Here is a 13,419-nt window from a genome sequence, read left to right as displayed (position 1 = left end):
AGAAGCCCCAACTTCTGTACCTCAGAGTGTGACTACATTTGGAGATAAGGTCTGTACAGAGATTATTAAGTTACAATGAGGTCGTTAGGATGAGTCCTGATCTAACATAACTGGTGTTTTTATAAGAAGAGATTAGGATACAGCTGCATGTCTATGAAAATACAGGAAAAAGACAAACATCTACAAGTCAATGAGGGAGGCGTCAGGGAAAACCCCCCCTGCCAAGACCTTGATCTGGTTGAGTAGTTTACAATTCTGGAGGAATTGTGAAAAAATAAACTTCTGTCATTTAAACTACTCAACCTGTGGTACTTTGTTATGGCAGCCCTAGCAAACTAATACAATCAGTCTGTCAAGATCTGTATCTTCTCCCTAAACACAAATGTGGCCTGACAGGTTCCATGGTCCCTTAGTGTCCTGTGATCCACATCCCACATCATGCTGATAGTGTCTAGAATCCCCAAATACTTTATCATCCTCTCTTGCAGCATATGTCTCGCACAAGCTCCTGAGCGTATTTACTTCTAAACAGTACTCTCCCCAAAACATTTTCAATGTATCCTTTCGTAAGACAAAATTTTGAGAACTTACAAACCTGAGAATATTTTTATTACCCCTCACAATCGAATGGGAATTTTATTAGACGTAAAACTTTATATTCAATGTGATTTTCTATCAATATATTAAAAGTACTGCTTCACTGTCTTTTCACATCATGTTGCTGTGAAGGAGTCTGAAACCAATCTGATTCTTGTTTATTTTAGGTCATCTTCACTTTCTGGAAGCTTGTAGAACTTTTTCTTTGTACGTGATGTTCTTAGATATTATATGTAGGGTGAGTTTTCCTTTTCTTTTATGTTTAACAGTTCATGAACCCTTTCAAACTGAAGTCTTCCATCTTTGTTTAAGCCGGAGTAATTATCTCTGTTAGTTCTCCAGACTATTTCCTTCCATAGAGCTCCACTTTCTTTCTGAGTATTCTAGTACCAGATAGGCCCTTTATCTGCCATGCCTGTTAGCTTTTTTATTTTTCTATTTGCTTTCTTTTTTATATACATTCCTGCTGCCTCCTGGAGGAATTTTTTAAGTTTACTGTTCTACTTCATTAATTAATTTTTTCAGTTATACCTGTCCTCCTATTTATCTCATATATTTTTCTTCCTTTTAAGTCATAGTTTATTATTCTACTTGCCATTATTTTGTCTTACATTGCTAATATTTTCCCTTATCAGCTTAAATGTTTTTATCATATTTATTTTAAATTCTTAGTTCACTTCTAATCCTTCTATTTCAGACAATGCATATACCCCTCAGATGTCTGGTCATTTTAGCCCAAAAGTTTTCCCATGAGGATACCAGCTGCCCAGCCCAGTTTAAACGAGTTAATAAAGAGAGAATGAGCCTCCATGTGGAAATCCCAGACATCACCAAACCACTGTGAATTACTCTGATTTGTAGGAACCCATCATGTAGTTCTATTGCTCAGGTCTTGACCTTAAACCTTAAGGAGAAGATGCATTATGAGAAGGTAGACTCCCTATGCTTTAATCCATGAGCCCTGTGAGTCTGAACGGTAGGGGTAAGGCAAGTGAGTCCAGAAGCCCCTGTTTTCATTAACTCTTCCCTCAGCAGTATTTATGCTGCCTCTCTATGACCCTGGGTCACTTCTGTAGTGAAGGGGTGGGTGATGGCTGTCTTGAGGTAAAGCCAAAGAAAGACAAGAGCAGAATCCAAAAAGCTCCACTACCATCTTGGGCTACCTTCTTTCCCTGGCTGAAACTGACCAAAGTGCAAATAGTCTTCTGCACCCTCAGGGGGTTCCCAAAGTTTGTTGATTAGTTTTATTCATTCTTAGAATTCATGTTTCACTTCTTTTTATTTTTTTCTTTTCTCTAGGATTAATTTGAGGGAAGAGGGCATCATCTTTGTTGGAACCAGAAATCTTCCTACACAGGGTGAGGTATACTTCCCACAGTTTATAAATACATGTGAAATTGCTCACCTATAATAACATAAAGTGTTAAGTTAAATGATGATGATATTCTAATCCCCCCACAAAAACTCCAAATGTCCTCATTATTGTCTCTTCTCTCTATTCAAAAATCATTCGCTAGAAGTGTGTGTCCTTTAAGGGGCCTGCCCTGTCAGCCTGTGTCATTCATTTGCTGCCTCCCTGTCAGGAGCTGCCCTCGCTGCATTCCTGACAGGATTTTGACAGGGTCTAGGATGTCAGACATGCTTATTAACCTTCACTTTTCTCATTAGCCTGTTAAGGACTTGCTAATTAAAATGGCTTTTAAACATCTTTTAGTTACAATTAGTCACTAGCATAAAGTTGTCCACATTGTTTCTGCCATGGCAATAACTTTCCTCTCAGGTCCGAATCCAACTCATTTCCTCAGTACGCAGCCTCATGTGTCCTCAGTATTAGCCATGCTCCCTTAACACAACTTGGTTCTCTCAGTTCATACCCCATTAGCTGAATTCCTTCACAGGCACACTCCCTCTCAATTAGCTTTGGAATGTTGTATAGAGAAAACAGCACTACACCAAAGGGTCAAATTCTAATCTGTGTTCTTCCAGAAACTAGACGTATGACAACAGCAAAATCATTTTGTCTTCCTCAGTTTTTTATGATCTACAAAATGGGGTTAAAGTTAGAAAAGTTGGAAATAAATTACTGCAAATGTTCCAAACTCGAAACGTCTGTGATTTAGTTAAAGGTTATCCACACTCTACTTAAGCTTAAGAAATATGCACATATTTCTAGAGACCTAGCTCAACTTACTAGAGAAAGCTTATATTAGTCCGTTCTCATGCTGCCAATAAAGACAAAGGAAAGAGGTTTAATTGACTCAACAGTGCAGCATATCTGGGAAGGCCTCACAATCGTGGAGGAAGGTAAAGAAAGAGAAAGGCATGTCTTACATGATAATAAGCAAGAGAGCAGGTACAGGAGAACTGCTCTTTAAAAAACCATCAGATCTCGTGAGACTTACTATCGAGAGAACAGCACAGGGAAAAACCCACCCACATGATTCAATTTCCTCCCACCAGGTCCTTCCCACGACACTTGAGGTTTATGAGAGCTACAATTAAAGGTGAGATTTGGGTAGGGACACAGCCAAACCACACCAAAGGTTCAGTAGCTTTCTGAAGACTCCTTCTAGCTGTCTATTTTCCCCTTATACAATTCAGTGCATCTCACCTCTAGAAGAGTAATATAGATGGATATCCTACTCATAATTTATTTTCATCAGCACAAACCATATACTTACTAAATTAATCAAAGACTTACTTAATCCCAAAATACATAGTAGGTTCATTATTAGAGTTTTTATTATCATAGCTTAGCAGTCCACTGGCTCTAATTTATGAGAAGAGCCAACCATTAACAACATTACTATGGCTAAGCTTCCAGCATCATCCAGACCACCATCTCTGGTCAGTTTGAAATCTTAGGAAATATCATTTATTAGTGACTTAATTTAACCTTGACCACTGAACCAGAAATCAACATGCACTGAAAGCCCACTTCCCACCAGTGCACAGTATATCCATGTAACAAATATGCACATGTACCTCCAAATCTAAAATAAATAAAATGTTAAAAACTAAAAAGAAATCAGAATTGTCTTCTTGCTTGAAAATGTTCTTGGAAGAGCACTGAATTATTGTGAAACTTCTTAAAGTAGCTGAGCATGGTAGCACAACAAGCCTGTAGTCTCAGCTACTTAAGAGGTGAAGAAAGAGAAAGAAAGCGATCCTTTTGCCAAAGGATCACTTGAGCCCAGGAGTTTGAGGCTGCAATGAGCTATGATTGCACCACTGCACTTCAGCCTTCAGCCTGGGCAACAGAGCAAGATCTTGTCTCTAAGAAGTTTGGACCTAGCGCAAATGTGGGGCAAAGGATGACATTGGTTCCGATTTTAGTAAAGGCAGTTGCCTGTTTCAAAAATGGCTGAGCCAAACTACTATGCAAAGTTCATTCTGCTAGGTTCTTAGCACAAAGCAACTACTACTGCAAGTAATGTGTTTTTCAGCAGCATAATGCTTATAGCTTCTGGCAACTTCAGAGAGAATTTCCTCAGCTCTCAGGAATGATCGGATTCATGATCAAACTGGTTCAATACTTACATCAAAGTAAAACAGGGAAGTCCCAGCCAGGCAGACCCAAAGCAACACTCAGCTTCTCTTTGGAGTCTTTATTCCCAAGAGGTTCTTCAGGCCAACTCCTGGAATTCCAATACCAAAGATATTTTTAAGCTATGTTGCAAAGCCCTATTCTTTGTGTTATACTCACTAACAGCTTACAAAAAATAACTCCCTTGTGACTTTATTAAACAAAATGCACACAGTCTTTATAATATTTGGACTCTCATTCTGATTACTGTAATTGGTAAACTCCAGAATTGCCTTATCTTTGTTTAAACATATCTTCCCTGCATATGACTATATATAGCTACACACTATAGATATTTTTTAGTGTAGGCCAGGGTGTCAGCGAACTTTTCCTATAAAGAACCAGATCTTTAGATGTTATGGATTTAAGGTCTCTGTCACAACCACTCAACTCTACCGTTGTAGCTCAGAAGCAATTATAGACAATACATCAATAAACGGACATGGGCGTGCTCCAATAAAACTTTATTTATAAAGTAGATGGTGAACTAGGTTGAGCCCATCATCCAAGTTTGCTGTGCCCTTATCTAAGCAGCCTTAATAATAGCTCAAATAATTTTGTACCTGCTCTAAAAATGAATTGAGTTTTTAATTTAGCAAAGTATTGAACTTTCCCTAAAGATGGAGAATATTTTGTATTTTTATTCGGACATAAGCAGAGACACATTCCAGATTTAGACTTTCTCATAATTGGAAATTTAAGCACAGTTTGGCTAAAATACATTAATGACTAGAATTTTTCTAAGGCTTAATAATTTGTAAAGCTTTTTGACATACTTTATTTAATGTAGTCGTCACAACACCATTAAATAAGCATTCCTTTTTTCTTTCCATTTTGTAGCTTAGGAAACTACATAAAACTAAGTTAAATGGTTCATTTAGAAACAGCAAGGATTTGAACCCAGATCTCATATCAAAACCATACCAGCTTCCCTGTCCAAAAACTAACTACTAATAGCAAAATTAGCAGTCATTCTTTGAACAATTGATCAATAAGTTCTGAATCCCAGTGAAAATACTAGTTAGCATTTCTTCACTTAATGCACATTGCCATGAAAAGCTACAAATCAGTGTGTTATTGTGTATATAGAATATTCAGTACACAAAGAACTCTCCTGGTATACATCCAATAATGCAATTCAAATTTTTAAATAAGGTTGATTGTAATAGTGTATTTAGTAAGCCTTTCCTGCTCCCTACTGATGATCAATTTTGTTTTCTAAATATTAAATAACTATACTTTAACAATCCACTTTAAAAGTTTTTGTTTAGGAGAAATTTCAGATGTATTTGTCTGTAGTTTCTGTATTACAGATTTATGTGTTTTGGCACATCTCCAAGTTTTCACAGTAAGTTGATAATTATTGAAGTGATTCTGTTCTTCTATCTTCTAACTTTTTCAGTACATGAAATTGGACCAAATTATATCATTTGAAGACTGTTCTCCATGAAGAAAAAAACAGGTAAGAAAAAAAAAATTCAAATGTTTCTGATTTGTCTGCTTTGGCTAACTTTATGTCACCATCTCCAAGTAAAAATGTCCTTCCTTTATTGTTCTTCTTACTATAAAGATACATATTTAACAATTCTTATCATAAAGACAACTGTTCCTATGGTTTCAGATTTTTTTAAACTTCAGCACATTCATCATTCTTATTACCCAGATCTCATTTTTATTGGCTATACAACTTTCATCTGTTCACGCTAAGATTTATAATACTGCCCATATCTTTTTAAAATATGCTATATGTTAATAACTCTAAGCACAAAGGAGGAAAAGCTTATGTTTATTTCCTCAATAACCATTGTATATTTCATTTAAAAAAATCAAATATTATTGTTTTTCAGGTCCCTGAATGTGTAATCCTATAACACAGTGGGGGTGTATTTCAGCAGAAATGTGACTTTGTCTGAATCTCTAAATCTCTGAGTCTTGTCTTGTTGGAATCCTCCCCAAATCAGCCCCCAAGGATTTTGGTGCATGTGGCTTATTTGTGGTGGTGATGCGATTTGAGAAAACACTATCAGCTAGTCGAGAGTGGGGCAGGGAAGGGAGTGTTGGTGAACAGTGTATTGCTCAGGACAGCTATGGCTTAATCTACCCCCCAACCACACCCAGAGCTCTCTGAGACACTGTGTTGGACATAGCTCTGAATTGTCCCACCATGTTGGGGAAGAAGCTGGAAATTTACCCACCTACTCCTGTTCAGCATTAATGAGGGTAGCTCCTGAGGTGTTATCTCTCCAGCATTTTTGGTCTTTTCCAAGGTCAAAGGGCACCCTCATGCACACAGACCCAGGAAGCTGTCCAAATGCAGGAGAAGCATCTGCTGGCAACTTCCCGCATGAGATAAAGGTATATGGGCTGGGCACACACAGCACATGCTACACTCAGGCTTCTTACTTTTTGACGAGAATAAAAATATTTGCCTCAATTATCTCATGGGATGGATGAAAAGATTAATCATTACTAATATTTATGTACCACTTTAGAATTCACAAAATATTTTCATGGGCATTTTAAAACACATTCCCCACACATTCCTGCAAGGATGGTATACATATCCATAATGACAGTCTCCATTCAACACATGAAAATCTGAGACTCAGAAAGAGTAAATCATTTGCTTTATATCACAGAACTGGCCATTAGTAAAGGCGGATTTGAACCAAGTATCCTATCACTCCCAGGCTTCTTCCACCACCGTATGTTGCATGTGCTCTGTCAAGGTCAAATTATTCTATGTACGTAAGGCATAGTTATTCCTCAAGAGGGGTCATATTAACAGAACAAATGCATAACAAAAATTCTTTCCATTGTGTGTGTATATAGTTTTAAAAATATATCAGTTAGGTCCAGGCACGGTGGCTCGCACCTGTAATCCCACGCTTTGGGAGGCTGAGGTGGGTGGACAGCCTGAGGTCAGGAGTTTGAGACCAGCCTGGCCAACATGGCAAAACCACATCTCTACTAAAAATACAAAAAATTAGCCAGGTGTGGTGGTGGACACCTGTAATCCCAGCTACTTAGGAGGCTGAGGCAGGAGAATTGCTTGAACCTAGGAGACGGAGGTTGCATTGAGCCAAGATCATACCACTCTGCATGCCAGCCTGGGCAATAAGAGTGAAACTCTGTCTCAAAATATATATTAGTAAAATGCATAAATGGCACGGAAAGGAGTCCTTTCTGGCTCTTAACCTTGGTGTGGCCATCTGCATGTTGGTGTGCATCCATGTTATCGGCTGCTTTGAGAGCCACTTCATTTCATTGAGGATGGAGCAGAATAGAGCTAAATCCACCAAAGCACAAAAAGGGTCAACGTGAACAACCAAATGAAAAAAGGTTTATAGGGAGATTGAGAACTTTCCATTGGAGTAGACTCAATGCATACAATCCTTTTCTCAATGGAGCTAGTAGGAGAAAATTCAACGATTCCTCAGCCTCCATATGTTCTTGGCCACCCACGAGCTGAACTGCATGAAAGGCTTACCTACCTTGATTTCTGGTCAAGGCATTTCATTCACTAGAAGAGGGTCAAAAGGCTTCTCTTATGAAGCAAAGACCCGGGAGTAAGGTAGAAAGCATGGACCTAGTATATTTATGAAGCAAAATGTTTTCTTTCACCTTGTTTACATTACTGACTTGTTCTAAAATTATTTCTGTTCCTGCAAGCAAGCAGTCACTTTGGGGTTTTTCTCTGAATAGTAATGGCCCATTTACTTTTTACCCTGTACATTTATTTTGCTTCATTTATTAGATTTCTTGCCCACTGCCCACAGGCCTCTGGGCACAAGTTCAAAAGTAAATGCTACAATTACATGAAATGCAATGGCCAAAGAATATAATTTCACATAAGAGAAGGGTGGATAGGTGGGTTGAGAGTGGAAGGAGTTCATCAGGGAAGCCAATGCCAAACCAGAAAGGTACATCTTGTACCACACCCTGTAGGCACTAGGCATGAGGAATTATATGCTGGACTCAGTAAATGAGCGAAGCCTTTAAAAACCTGAGGTTGGGTTTAAATTTAGATGCCAGCAGTTTAAAGCAGAGTATAAAGCTGGCCAAAAACTATCCCTCTGTCCTAATCTGTGGCTATATATCTATGTTCAGGAAAGCCAAAATTGAGTCCTGGAGAGAAAATCTCTAGACTCATCGCATAAAGACAGGGTTGATATGGGCAAAATGAGGGAGAAGGACTGGTTACAACAATAGCTAATGTTTATCTAGTGCTTACTTCATGCCAAGCACTACCGTTAATAATAGACATATACACAGAGAGATACATTTATCTAATTTATATAAGAACATTTTAAGAGGCATTTTATCTAGGCACTGAGAGTTCAAATAACTTGCCCAAAGTCATACAGCAGGTAGATTGGAAAGTCTGGATTAAACTCAGAAACTCTAACACCAGAAATAGTTCTACTTTCCTGACTGTAGGAACTAAGGATGATATTTAAGTGATAGACTTACTTATTTAGATAGCAGGTTTTTTTTCTGTCTTTTTTTTTTTTTTTTTTTTGGCAAGGGCACTCAAAGCCATGACCAAAATGGATTCAGGAGTAGGGAGACCTAGTTCTCCAAGTTATTTTTTCTCCCTTCTTTGTATGTATATCTAAAAAAAGAAAGAAAAAGCACCCACCTCTTAAAGACCTTTCCTCTCCTATTTTTCTCCTTTCTTTACTCTTCCTTTTGGTCTACGTGGTCTCTTATCTAAAGGTCAATTCCAGTGTCTAAGCAAGTAGGGGAAAGCCTAAAATCGGCAAGGAGAAGGAAAAGATGTTATGGTTATGCTATTCCTTCCTGAGACACTAATCTTGATCTTTGACTTGTCTGGCCTTGACATGTCTATGATTTAGACATTTCTGTTTTAAATTAGTTGCATTCAATTGAGTTCCATCTAAGTAGACACCATATTGTTGTGAAATAGCACCGGACTAGAAATCCCTGCCTCCAAAATAATAGCTGGCCAAACATTAGATGCTTAAGCAAGTAACTTTATGCCTTGGAACCAAGTTTTATACAGAATATAGTAAAATATGATAAACAGGTATAATTTCATTTTATACCCTAGAGATTTTGAGTATTATTTAACTAAGGGTTTAAAATGATAGGAACTTCTAAAAATAAAGTAACATAGAGATTTTCATTGCAAAGATCTTAGAAATCATCACTCCCATCCTTACCACAAGAAAAAAGATGAACAGGCTGGGCGTGGTGGCTCACGCCTGTAATCCCAGCACTTTGGGAAACTGAGGCGAGTGGATAACCTGAGGTCAGGAGTTGAAGACCAGCCTGGCCAACATGGCAAAACCTTGTCTCTACTAAAAGTACAAAAATTAGCCAAGTGTGATAGTGCATGCCTGTAGTCCCAGCTACTGGGAGGCTGAGGCAGGAGAATGGCTTGAACTCAGGAGGCGGAGATTGCAGTGAGCCAAGGTGGTGCCATTGCACTCCAGCCTGGGTGACAAGAGTCAGACTCCATCAAAAAAAAAAAAAAAAAAACCCTCCAGTAATAATAGTAGAGAATTTTTCAAAATTAATGAGAACACCAAACTATAGTTCCTGGAGACTGGGAGAGCACCAAGCAGAATAAACACCAAAAACAAAACACATGTAGACATATTATTTTTAAACTTCAGAAAACCAAAAGCAAAGAAAAAGTATTAAAAGAATTCAGAAAAAAGAGCACCTGACCTGCAGAAGAACAAAAACAAGAACAAGAATTAAGTGGACTTCTTAACAGAAACTATGCAAGCAAGAACAGAGTAGAATGAGGTACTTAAGTGTTGATAAACAAAAGCCACCCACCAAGATTTCTATACCCAGTGAACTTCTCCTTCAAAAATGAAAAAGAAAGACTTTCTTTTATTATTATTTTTTTTTTTTTGAGACGGAGTTTCACTCATGTTGCCCTGGCTGGAGTGCAAGGGCAATCTCGGCTCACTGCAACCTCCACCTCCCAGGTTCAAGCAATTCCCCTGCCTCAACCTCCCGAGTAGCTAGGATTACAGGCACCCACCACCAAGCCTAGCTAATTTCTTTTTTACATATATATTTTTAGTAGAGATGAGGCTTCACCATGTTAGCCAGGCTGGTCTTGAACTCCTGACCTCAGGTGATCCACCCACCTCAGCCTCCCAGAGTCCTGTGATTACAGGTGTGAGCAACCATGCCTGTCCAAGAAAGGCTTTCTTAAGAACAAATTCAATTTAAATCCAGCAGTGGGCCCTGAAAGAAATGTTACAAGTTCTTCAGGGAGAAGAAAAATGATATAGATCAGAAACTCAGATTCACAGATAGAAAAGAATCTTGAAAAAGAGTGAATAAACCTAAAACAGAGTCTTTAGTTTTTCTTATTCTTAATTGATCTAAAAGGCAACTCTATGTTTAAAGTAATAATAGTAACACAATATTTAGTGATTGTAGCATATGGATAATTGAAATTAGGGAAAGCAACATTGTAAGAAATAGGAGGAAAGAATAGAAAATACATTGTTTTAAGGTATCTGCACTACAGGTGGAGTGGCATATGATCTTATATTAGTTGTAAATATATATTGCAAACTCTAGTGGATGATTACAAATTTAAAGAGAAGAAGAACAGTTATACTAAGAGAGGGGAGAAAATAAAATTATATAAAATACTCAAGACAAGAAAAGGTAGAAAGAGAGGATGTGAAAGGTTGATTTTTGCCTTCCTCCACCCCACCAAAGTCATATGTTAAAGTTCTCAGAACCTCAGAATGTGATGTACTTGGAGTTATGGGCTTTAAAGAGATAATAATGTAAAATGAGCTCATTATGGTGGATCCTAATCCAATATGATGGCTGTCCTTTTAAGAAGAAGAGATCAAGAGAAAATCATACACAGAGAGAAGACCACATGAGGATAGAGAAAGCAAGCAGTTATTTGCAAGCCAAGGAGAGAAAATCTCCCAAGAAACCAAACTTGCCAACATCTTGATCTTTGACTTCTAGCATCCAGATCTATAAGAAAATAAATTTATTTTATTTAAGCCATGCAGTAAGTGGTATTTTCTCATGGAAGCCCTAGCAAACTAATAGAGAGAAATAAAGAAAAGAAACAAAGAATAAGTGCAATAATTGCAAAATAGTTGCAAACATGTTAGATAATCCAACTTTATCAATAATCATATTAAATATGAAGGATCCAAATAAACCAATTTTTAAAATAGGGATTGTTGGAGAGGATTTTTTAAAAGGGTCCAACTATATGTTCTCTAGAAGAAACCCACTTTAAAAACAGAAAAAGATTAAAAATAAAGGAGTAGAGAAAAAACTATCATTTTAGCATCAACAAAAAGAAAGCTGGAGTAGGTGTGTTAATTTTAGACCACATAGAGTTCTGAGCAAAAACGAAATAATTATTAGAGATAAAGATGGGCATTACATTTCTCTGATGATTAGTGATGTTGAGTATTTTTTCATATCTTTTTTGGCCACTTGGATGTCTTCTTTTGAGAACTGTCTATAGAAGTTTTGTGTCTTGAGACTTTACTTTCCTGTCCTTTGCCCACTTTGTAATGCAATCATTTGTTTTTTGCTTGGTCGATTGTTTAGGTTCCTTATACATTCTTAATATTAGACCTTTGTTGGATACATAGCCTGTGAATTTTTTTCCCATTCTCTATGTTGTCTGTTTACTCGACTCCCAGTTTCTTTTGCTGTGCAGAAGCTCCTTAGTTTAATTAGACCCCATTTGTTATTTTTTAATTTTGTCGTAATTGCTTTTGAGGACTTAGTGATAAATAATTTGCCAAGGCTGATGTCCAGAATGGTATTTCCTAGGTTTTCTTCTAGGATATTTTATAATTTAAAGTCTTCCATTTAAATCTTTAATTTATTTTAGTTTACATTTGTATATGGTGAAAAGTAGAAGTCCAGCTTCATTCTTCTGCCTATGGATAGTCAGCTATCACATTACTATTGATTGAATTGAGAGTCCTCTCCCTGTTGCTTTCTCTGTTGGCTTTGTTGAAGATTAGTTGGGCCTGATGGAGAAAGCCTGTGTTCCATTAGCAGAAGCAGGCTTTAAAAAGTGGATGATAAGAAACTTCTGGGAATTAAAAGAACTTATTCTAACCCAATGCAAAGAAACTAAGAACTTTGAAAAAAGGTTTGACAAAATGTTAACAATAACACACAATTTAGAGAGGAATATAAGTGAATTAATGGAGCTGAAAAACACAACATGAGAACTTTTCGAACTATGCACAAGTTTTAGCAGCCGAATTGATCAAGCAGAAGAAAAGATATCAGAGGTCGAAGACCAACTTAATGAAATAAAACAAAAAGACAAGATTAGAGAAAAAAGGATAAAAAAGAAAGAGCAAAGTCTCCAAGAAATATGGGACTATGTGAAAAGACCTAATTTACGTTTGATAGGTGTACCTGAATGTGACGAACAGAATCAATCCAAGCTGGAAAATACACATCAGGATATTATTCAAGAAAACTTTCCCAACCTAGCAAGGCAGGACCATATTCAACTCCAGGTGATAAAGAGAACACCACAAAGATATTCCTCAAGAAGACCAACCTCAAGGCACATAATCGCCAGATTCACCAGGGTTGAAATGAAAGAGAAAATACTGAGGGCAGCTAGAGAGAAAGGTCAGATTACCCACAAAGGGAAGCCTGTCAGACTCACAGCAGATCTCTCAGCAGAAACCCTACAAGACAGAAGAGAGTGGGTGCCAATATTCAACATCCTTAAAGAAAAGAACTTTCAACCCCGAATTTTACATCCAGCCAAACTAAGCTTCATAAGTGAAGGAAAAATAAAATCTTTTGTGAACAAGCAAGTACTCAGAGATTTCATCACCACCAGGCCTGCTTTACAAGAGCTTCTGAAAGAACCACTACAAATAGAAAGGAACAACCAGTATCAGCCTTTCTAAAAAAATACCAAAAAATAAAGAACATCAACATAATTAAGAACTTGCATCAACTAATGGGCAAAACAGCCAGCTAACATTAAATGGCAGTATTAAACTCACATATATTGTTATTAATTCTAAATTTAAATCGACTAAATCCCCCAATCCAAAGACACAGACAGGCAAAAAAAGCCAAGACCCATTGGTATGCTACATCCAGGTCCATCTCACATGCAAGGATACACAAAGATTCAAAACAAAGGGATGGAGAAAAATTTACCAACCAAAACGGAGAGCAAAAATAAATAAACAGAAAGCAGGAGCTGCAATTTT

General features: G+C 37.3%; 1 long non-coding RNA gene across 1 annotated transcript; it reads left to right on the top strand.

Annotated features, from left to right (window-relative positions):
• Window positions 1-292: 292 nt before the first annotated feature.
• Window positions 293-5,600, top strand: LOC116558619. Its single transcript, XR_004272095.1, has 3 exons — window positions 293-835; window positions 1,897-1,960; window positions 5,586-5,600. It is a non-coding gene; the product is annotated as an uncharacterized LOC116558619 (long non-coding RNA).
• The last annotated feature ends 7,819 nt before the right edge of the window (window positions 5,601-13,419 follow it).

The sequence above is a fragment of the Sapajus apella genome, unplaced genomic scaffold (genome assembly GCF_009761245.1).
Source record: "Sapajus apella isolate SASKATOON/1434 unplaced genomic scaffold, GSC_monkey_1.0 scaffold22, whole genome shotgun sequence".
NCBI lineage: Eukaryota > Metazoa > Chordata > Mammalia > Primates > Cebidae > Sapajus > Sapajus apella.
Note: the sequence above shows the minus strand (reverse complement) of the source record. Positions and strands in the feature narration are given on the sequence as shown.